The 9,066-nt window shown below is 47.7% G+C and overlaps 2 non-coding genes across 2 annotated transcripts; one reads left to right on the top strand and one right to left on the bottom strand.

Moving 5' to 3' along the window:
- Positions 1 to 343: 343 nt before the first annotated feature.
- Positions 344 to 417, bottom strand: TRNAT-AGU. Its single transcript has one exon. It is a non-coding gene; the product is annotated as a tRNA-Thr (tRNA).
- Positions 418 to 7,804: 7,387 nt separating this feature from the next.
- TRNAL-CAA lies at positions 7,805 to 7,886 on the top strand. Its single transcript has one exon. It is a non-coding gene; the product is annotated as a tRNA-Leu (tRNA).
- Positions 7,887 to 9,066: the final 1,180 nt, after the last annotated feature.

Raw genomic sequence — 9,066 nt, 5'->3', positions numbered from 1 at the left:
GGTGCGACTCTCTGGGACTTTTCTCCCAACCGCTCCATTTTTCATCAATGACAATCAAAAGGAAGGTGACATGACATCTGTGTGTGAACATCTCCAGGGAATCACAAGGATGTGTGGCGCAGGCTCTCGTGTTGCAGCAATTGCAGTCGAAGCAACCGCCATGCCAATGCCAGTCATAGCAGTGTTTTCATCAACTCCAGATTTGTGATTTGATTGTTTCCAAGGCTTCTCTCAAAGAAGCCTTTTCCTTAGCAAGCAATGACTTGGATACCAAGGGAGGCCTCTTCTGTTTCCTAGGAAGACGCAGGAAAATGTGAGCAGAGGAGACAAAAGCCATACACCAAGGCACCACTGGGAGTTGAACCCAGGATCTCCTGTTTACTAGACAGGTGCTTTAGCCAGCTAAGCCATGGTACCTGCCTGAAGAAAGTATTTGCAACTGTTTCATTTGATGGTTCAAGTCAACACCTGCAAATTTGAAAGTACAGACGTTCCCCATTTCCCTCAAGACTTGCAGACCTTGAGGTGTCTGGCTCTCTGTGCACAGAAAGCCACAGCTGAGTAGACAGAGGGCTTCTAAGATGTGCCTCTCCCACCAGTCACTGTGATCAGATAATGGTTAGTGATCTGTGTTTCAGTCGCAGCAACCTCGGCTCAGTTCTGAGTCATGGTAACCTTTCCTTCAGCTCCAGACTTCTCATTTGCCACTTTCCATGTGTGGTGGGCTGTCTGCCTGAAACAAGCAGGAGAAAGATTAAGGCAGCCTTGAAGAGGCTGTGCAGAACCCAGCCTATCAAGAAAGGGCTTATTGGGAGAGCCAATCAGGAGAAGGCTTGCTGGAGCAGCCCATATATAAAGAGCTGCTCAGCACAGCAAGAGTTAGTCAGTCCTTGGAGAGTGAGGAGGGAGGGTTGGCTGCTATGAAGGAAGGCAGGAGCAGGAGCAGGAGCAGGGAGGGCACCATGATCAGAGTAATGCTGGGGTAAGGGGTACATGAGTGACCTCCTGGTTGACTATTGCCAGACTAAGGCCCTATACAAAGGTGGAGGAAGGTTCTAGGTCTGTTGGGAAATGGTCCAGGGAAACAGATGGCAGGGTTGGAGGTTCACACCTTTTGCCTCAGTAGCCACTGACACAGGTGGCTACACCCTGGACTGCAGCCGGCCACTGAGGCAAGTGTCTGGGTAGAGGACATCCCCCCCCCACCCAGCAGGGGGGAGAGAACTGAGTGGGGCACAGCCAGAGGGCTGTGTCCGTAAGAGGACACTGAAGTCCTGAGAGCAACATGGGTCCTAATGATAGAACCGATGGTGGCCAGACGCTACTAGATGAAGGCGCACCGGTGAACCAGAGCTAATTGCTAGGATGGTCAGCAGGAGGTGCAGCAGTGAGGCATGCCCCATGGCACCAAGACTTAGCCGCAAGGAAGGCTCTCTGTCTTGAACAAGCACTTAGAAGGATTCTGCTGACAGATCTTTTCTTTTCTGAAAAGAGATACAAAAAGGAGCCAACAGACACACTAGGTTCGGCAAGGAAGAACTGCCAGGCCAAGCCAGGCTCTCCTGGTTAGTAGGAAGGTTCTTCAGCCAGCTCTTCACAAAGACCACTATCTAGAGACCTTTAAACAGTCACTGCAGATGTTCACCACAAAAGAGATGCCAAAATGGAGTTCTCCACTGCCTGCAGCCATCACGCTACCAGGAGTTCTGTGCACAGAGAGGCCCCTGCTGGTGGGAAAGGCTTTGGTAGAGACTCTTCTGACACCACCCATTCTCATATAGTGTTTAGCGCTCTGTGTTGTGGCTTCAGCATCCACAGATGCCAGTTCAATTGGGGACATTTTTCCTGTCTCCACATTTGTCTAATGGCTCCTTTCAACACTTGTCACCAAAAGACCTGTTTCTTTTGCAAGCGATGTACAGCTAGGCAAAGGCAGTCTTCTCCATTTCCTCAAAAGATCACCAAGCTGTGGGGAGAGGAGACATTCAGCCAAGCTGGATGCTGAATCTCCTCTTTATTCAGCAGGTGTCTGTGAAGGACATAAATCTCCACCGCGTAGAGGTCAAGAATAGGACTTTATTACACACAGTGCTGGCGGAGTGGGATTATTAGGCTCAGAGACACTGTTAATTAATTAATTACAATAGAATATTAATTCTATTTCCACGGGCGGGGGAAAGTGACGGGCTAGGCAGTTCTACACCCCGGGACACATTTTGCAAGACAGGATAAGCACATTAGCCAATGATTAACAGATTAGATAATGTCTCCACCCATGGTCTCAAGTTAGCAAGTTAACATTTCATTCATACTTTGATAAAATGTTATTAGTATAAAATATATATGTTGAATTCTGATTTGGGATCCATAGGAATGGAGCAACTCCTTTGATTGTCCAACAGGTACATTCCTAGGGGTTAAAGCAAAGAGAGTGAAAGTATATGGCAATAAAGATTTTCTGTGTGTCTTAAGGCAGGCATTGGTCCCTTGGAAGGGAGGTGGAAGGATGCCATATCTTATACTGACGTGCCAACTTTTCATAAACTCAAGGTTGGATCTGTGGGAAGAATGTCTCCCTAGAGAAGAAACAAACACAATAGGGATTCTTTGTTCAGTCTGCAATTCTGAATAACACACAATCATTTAGTTCTAAGCTCCAACACCTGGCAATTTGCTGACCAGGCCTATCTTAGCAAGCAAGGCTTTCTGTTTACCCCAGCTTTCTCTTAGCTGGTCACTATTTGCTAGGCCTCTGGTCCTTGACCATACTCCGGATTTTGGGTCTGGAAAAGAGCTGGCACAATCCATAGACCAGGTTGTTATATGAAATGCACATGGATTTGAACCCTTCACATACAGTAATGGCAAAGTTCTTGGTTCAGGCTTGTAACAGTGATGGAATAAACTGCACCTTCAAATCAAGTCTCTGGAGTCTATTCAAAGCTGGGATGGGTCATTCAGTCCTTTGTACAGAGCTTCAGTTTGTAGCAAAGTCCCTCCAGAGGTATGAATCAGGATTGAAGACAAGATGGAGACGAGACATCAGCCTTTTATAGTCTCTTGCCATGTGGTCTTTGCTTTCTTTGTCCCAAGGACACTCTATCCAGGACGTGGCATAGAAAAACCTTAGAGTTCTCTCCATAGGCAGGTCCCTGCTACCTTGCTGAGTCACAAGACATATCTGCCTTCTCTCAATGGGGCGATTGTACAGCTGATGGTCCTTAATGGGCCATCAAGCAGGCTAGACAGAACTGACACCGGAAGCAGAGCACAAGATTGAAATACAGGCAGCATAGAGCCAATATTCATAATGTCAACTAAAAAAAATGATACACATCTAGAGATAGAATCACTATAATCAACCAGTCAGAACCTCTCCATAGGCCCCTTGCACGACACCTTTCTATAATATTGGCTGCAAATATAGAACAGCAGTCGCAACGGTGATCTATACAGTTACAGATTATGTCAATAACGTCACAGGAGGTGACACGGCATCAGTGAGACTGATACTGGAATACTGCCTTCAGCTTTGGTGTCCTCATTTGAAAAAGATGTTGTGAAATAGGAGCTGGGGCAGAAAGAACCAACAAATGTTGTGAGGTCTGGAGCAAAATGCCTTCTAGTGAGCTACTGAAAGAGCTCAACCTGTTTAGCTGATCAAAAGAAGATTGAAAGGTGACTTCGTTGAAGTGCCTTAATGGAGAGAAAAGATTGGATATTAAAGGACTCTTTAAAATAGCAGAGAAAGGAATAACAAGACCCAATGGCTGGAAGGTGAAAAGAGACAAATTCATATTACAATTAAGGCACAAATATTCAACAGCGAGGATGATTCACCACAGGAACAAGCTACCAAGGAAAGTGGTGGATTCTCCATCTCCTGATGTCATTTCATGAAGACAAGATGCCTTTCTGGAATGTCTTTGCCCCCAAAGTAGCTCTTGTGTTCTACAGGAGGCCTGTGATATGCAGGGGGTCAGATTAGATGCTCTAATGGTCTCTTCTGGCCATAAAGTCGACTAATTTCTGAAAAACTGAGTGTAGCATTGGGAGCAGCGTCTGATGTTTTCCTGTCTAGCTGGCTTGCTGCCTAGAACGAACGCTCCTTGAGTGGGGTGATCCACAGGGAGTAGCTCAAACCTGCAAAGTGCCTGGCCAGAGGCAGGACATTAGCCCAGCAAGGGAGGGGTGTGGCAGTGACATCACAAAGGCCTTTTGCAGGACCTCAGACTATTGGTCAAAGGTGTTGGGGGGAGGTGGTGACCTCACAGAGAGATGCTGACATCAGCCAGGCAGGACAGGGGCGAGGGGCCAGGGAAACCTCAGAGACCCCTGTGGCTTTGCTGCAGCAAGTCTCCTTCTCCAGGTCTCTCTTTGAGGACTGAGGGAGTATTCAGGTTCATGGACGTGAGCGCCAGGAGGAACCTCTTTCGAGTTTTCTCCTTCCCTTTTAGTGATTTTACTAGAAAACAGCCGTCCCTGTTTAGAAGGTAAGAGCCTCCTCGAGGGAAGGGGGGTCATGGGGTGTCACAGTTCGGATGCCGGTGCCCCCCCCCATGTATGGAAGTTCCCACCCCCTGCTCTGTGTTCGCAGGGCCGGAGAGCAGCATTGCACGGCCGTGATTTGCTCCTGGCTGCCGGAGCAGAGCAGCAGGCTCAGCTGTCAGAACTTCCTGGAGCTAGGAAAGGGGAGGGGCCCAGCCTCTTTAGCAGGAATGCAGGGCAGGTGAGTTCACGGCGGGTATTGTGGGATACTGGCGGAGGCCAGTTATGGTGATTTAATTACCAGCAGCATTTACACTGGCACTCTGTCACTGTAAGTTTGCTGCAAAAAGCTCTAGGCCTCTCATCAAAGTGGTTTTATTTTGTCACCAAAACAGGGCAGTTTTGTCGCCAGACGTGGCATTGCAGTGTGTACACCAGCCACACCAAGCTGCCGACCGAGGGAGCGTTGTGTGTTCTTCACACACCTGAGCAATATATTTCTGCTGAAACAACTTTGTAGTGCAGACCTGGCCAAAGATTCACTCACACACACAGCTTGCAAGGAAAACATCAGGAAAGCTTGTCAGGGCCTGGTGGAGATGGCAGGGAGTCAGGTGTGGGCAGACACTAAATCTTACACCCAGCCAGGCCCCATGGTTTAGCTGGCTAAAGCACCTGCCTTGTAAACAGGTGAGCCTGGGTTCCACTCCCAGTGGTGGCTTTGGGGGCACCTGCTATTGGCTACTGTCAGAGGACAAGATTCAGAGCTAGATGGGCCTTCGGTCTAGCCTAGTGTGGTTTTTCTCATGGTTTAAATTACACTCACAGGCACTGATGATAGAGTTACTGAAAGTTTGGGAGTTAGGCACTGACAGATCAGTGGTCCAAGCCCCTTGTAGACACCCCCCCACCCTCTGGGACAGGGGCAGGTCTGAGCTCTCGCACCAAAGGCTCATTGTGGCTGCCAGAACCTGAGTGGCTCATTTCGTTTGCACCCTGGGTTGAGTCCTGCTTTGTGCACCGTGTCTGAGAATGAAAATCCTAAACCACCCTTTGAAATGACGAATGCAGCAGGACATGTCATTGTCCCTGCCCCAAAGCAGACAGACCAATGGAGAAATGCCGTCGAGTCCAAGGTAATACTTCACTGCGGTTTTACCATTTCCACTTGCTAAACTCCCTCCTATCTGCCCAGCCCAGGTGTCCTCTGCCTCAGCTGCTGCTCCCGGCCTGCTCTAGAGTCAAACACGCAGGGCCCCCAGGGGAACAGAGGCTGGGACAGGGCAGCAGCCTGGGCTGGGCTGGGCAGATTCTGGGAGTTCTTGTTCCCTGAGAACTGGCCTGGCTCCCTTCTCAACAGCAAACAACTCAATTCCACGCCCCCTCCACAGAAAAATCAGCCTGGAGCTAAGGGCAGCAGGGGACGATTCCCTCGAGTTCCCACCGAGGCAGGAGAGAACCCAGGGCCTTTCTAGCAGAGCTTATGGAACCGACGTGGGGAAACCAGCCTTTAATAACAGGCAGTTCAAGTTTAAGCTCAGTGTTTTTAACAATTTTTACAACCTTAAATCACCCTTCAATCGCAGTGTCACTATCCATAACATTGCTTCAGCCTTATAGGTTCCCAAGTGCAAAACTAAACATCTCTTCAAACACAAGAGAGTGCAGATCAGTCAGTGTTCAGAGTCATCCCACATAAAAGAATCATGTTGTGGTACATATTGGCCTCATCATGTGGCCGTTCCCTTTCCCTCCGCTCTGTTAAAAGGTTTGGTATTTTGCACAGAAACTTTCTTCCCTCAGGAGAGACCTGGGAACCAAGGCTGCCAGACAAACACCTTTAAGAGGAGGCGTAACCTGTCAAACATGATCTCCCTCCTTCAGTTCAGTGACAGACTGAAATGTTACTTATCCCGGCAGAGCCGGAGGATTGAAAGCAGCTACATCAAATACCTGTGTAGCTAGCAGGAATGAACACAAACACTCCCTGGTACCTGAAGAGATGTTTAGTTTTACCCTTGGTAAACTAGAAGTCTAAAGGCAAGGAAGGTGGTGCCATAATAAAGAGTGAAACACAAAACAATTATCATAGTTATACCCATAGTGACTGCAAAATATTTCTATATTCTTCTTCTTATCAGTGTATTATTTTCTCTGGCGTCTATACATTGACTATACTTTGACCAAGAAATTTGAATCTTGATAAAATAATCGACTACCCCTGGTTACGGCAATGGACTTGATACGCACTCGGGCGTCCCTACCCAAGTTCAGGTACTAACAACAGTGGCTGCCTTTTAGCCATAGCTTTTAATCAGGGCAATACACTGATCCTGTGAAATCATTTCCCAGCCAGAGTCCATCGCCCACATTCCTTAGGGCATTGGGCCACCATGTGGACGTTTCATTTCCCTCCTCAATTTCACACAGAGACACAATTTCCCTTGCACAGATCCATGAACAGCAAAACCTCCCTGTGTCTCTTGTCTGAGCCAGGGCATTCGATTCCATTGACACCTTCTCTCCTGCAATGGCCATGCAGACAGGATGAGGCCACCTTCACCTCTGACAGTGAGATATTGGATCAGCTCTTTCTTTACGCTGCTGTTGTTAGTCCATGAAACATCAGGGATGGATGCAAGGCTGAGTTCATGCACCAACCCCCTGAAACATTTCAGTGCCCTAGAGGAATCCTGACTCCGGCTATTGGCAAGATAAGTTTATGGGAGGATGGTATGATAGGATAACGGGCTTAGTCAATAGGTCAATTAAGTGCCTGGTATGATATAACCTTTTCCAGAGGGTTTGGCTGGAGAGTCTTGCCCGCATGCTCGGGGTTCAGCTGACCGCCATATTTGGGGTCGGGAAGGAATTTTCCTCCAGGGAAGATTGGCAATGGCCCTGGAGGTTTTTCGCCTTCCTCCGAAGCATGGGGCAGGGGTCACTTGCTAAGGAGTGGGTGGATCGGCTTATGTGGCCTGCATCTTGCAGGAGGTCAGACTAGATGATCATAATGGTCCCTTCTGATCTTGAATTCTATGATTCTATGATCTGGTGGAGATTCGAATAGGAACGGGACGGTCTGAATTGTCAGTGTGGGGAATGAACAACAATCTATAGCAATGTCGTTATCCACAAACACACTCTAATCATGTTCCAGCTGGGAGGGAAATGGGCAGAAACCCTTGTTGTTCAGCCATGGACACACTTACACTAATGCACAGCCAGGAGTGTGCTGGGGGAGCTGGTCTGAGCAATGTGAAGTGACAATTCAGTGAGAACAGAATCATTGTGTAGTGAAGCACCTATACACCAAGTAGTTGTGGCCGAGTGGTTAAGGCGATGGACTCAAAATCCATTGGGGTCTCCCCAGGCAAGTTTGAATCCTGCCAACTACGGAAGCATCAATGTATTGTCACTGCTCTTGTTGTAGTGCCTGAGCATCCACAGAGCCAGACCTGGTCTCACTCTGAGGCTGTCTACACTTAAAATGCTGCTGTGACAGTGCTACAGCACTGTGGAGTAGACAGTTGCTACAGTGAGTGGAGGGGTTTTCCATCCCTGTAATAGCTACATTGACAGAACAATCTTTCCTTTCATTTAGCACTATTTAACCACGGCTTAGATCAGCTTAATTATACTGATTCCAGGGTTTTTCACACCCTGAAAGACGTACTTCTTAGAGGGTTTATCCCATCACGCCCCCATTCCCTGGTCCTTCTCGCATGACCTGAGAGCAGCAATACCTGCAGTTCAAGAGGTGCAAACAATTCAATGTTTGTTGGGGTAAACTTCCAGCAAGCAATGATTCCAATTTCCTTCCTTGGTCTCGCCTTCCCAGCTCTGACACCACAGAGGCTTGTCTGTGTCCCTGTTCCCATTCCCTCTTCCTATTCCCCCCCTTAGCAAAACATAACTCCAATTCCCCTACCCCCATTCCCTTTCCCCCCCTGACTTCCTGATTGACTGCAGACTATATAGTAAAACTGGAGTTCTGCTTAGCTATACCTTAACCAATCATTTTAATGAAATGTAACTAACCAATCCTAACATATTGTAACATGATTATCTAACCAGTTATACCCCACCACCTTAATTGCTTTACACCCAACAAATTAATTATCCAGCAGACAGAAAATCACAGAACCAGACAGAGATTATACAGACAAGCAATAGGAAAGTGGAGACTACAGTGATAGAACAACAAAGAAATGAGGATTTCAGACCTCAGCTATTGATAAGTGAGTTGTTGCCAGACAGGATGCTATCATGGTAGAGGTTGTGGATGCTGGTTGCTTAACTGTCTGGCCCCCAGGGCAGGATTTTGAGGGTCTCAGAATGCCAGCACCCATCTTTTGTTCGCTTAAAATGCGAGCAGGGAGATTCCAACACCGCAGAACTCATGGAACTCCAGGAAACGTGTAACTTTAGGTCCGGGTGAGTGTGCCTAAAAATCAGCTGTGCTGGAGAAGGTCTCTAGGAGTTGAAAGAGATGTGCCATCTTGGCCTCCCTAAAGAGTGTCATCAAATATTAATGAAAACTAGGGTTGATAAGTCACATTCTTTGTAGCGTTAGGA

This window comes from Mauremys reevesii, linkage group 14 (genome assembly GCF_016161935.1).
Source record: "Mauremys reevesii isolate NIE-2019 linkage group 14, ASM1616193v1, whole genome shotgun sequence".
Classification (NCBI taxonomy): domain Eukaryota; kingdom Metazoa; phylum Chordata; order Testudines; family Geoemydidae; genus Mauremys; species Mauremys reevesii.
Note: the sequence above shows the minus strand (reverse complement) of the source record. Positions and strands in the feature narration are given on the sequence as shown.